Genomic DNA, 539 nt, shown 5'->3' on the forward strand with positions numbered 1-539 from the left:
AAGACAGGTTAAGATGATTTTTAAGCCTAGAGACAATTGAGACATGGATTGTGTATGTGTGCCATTCAGAGGATGAATGGGCAAGACAAAATATTTAAGTGCCTTTAAACGGGGGATGGTAGTAGGTGCCAGGCACACCGATTTGAGTGTGTCAAGAACTGCAACTCTGCTGGGTTGTTCACGCTCATCAGTTTCCCCGTGTGTATCAAGAATGGTCCACCACCCAAAGGACATCCAGCCAACTTGACACAACTGTGTCCAGGTACCATTGGTCAACGTGGGCCAGCATCCCTGAGGAACGCTTTCGACACATTGTAGAGTCCATGCCCCGATGAAATGAGGCTGTTCTGAGGGCAAAAGGGGGTGCAACTCAATATTAGAAAGGTGTTCCTACTGTTTTGTACACTATGTATATCATCTGTCTGTCTTGCTAAAATTCTACTGTCTAATTGCTAACAGATGCAGAATTGGAGGAAATTAGGCTTGTAATTGACACAAATCAAAGAAAATGTGATGAAGATAAGAACTTTAAAGATTAG

This window comes from Coregonus clupeaformis, chromosome 6, assembly GCF_020615455.1.
Source record: "Coregonus clupeaformis isolate EN_2021a chromosome 6, ASM2061545v1, whole genome shotgun sequence".
Taxonomy (NCBI): Eukaryota; Metazoa; Chordata; class Actinopteri; order Salmoniformes; family Salmonidae; genus Coregonus; species Coregonus clupeaformis.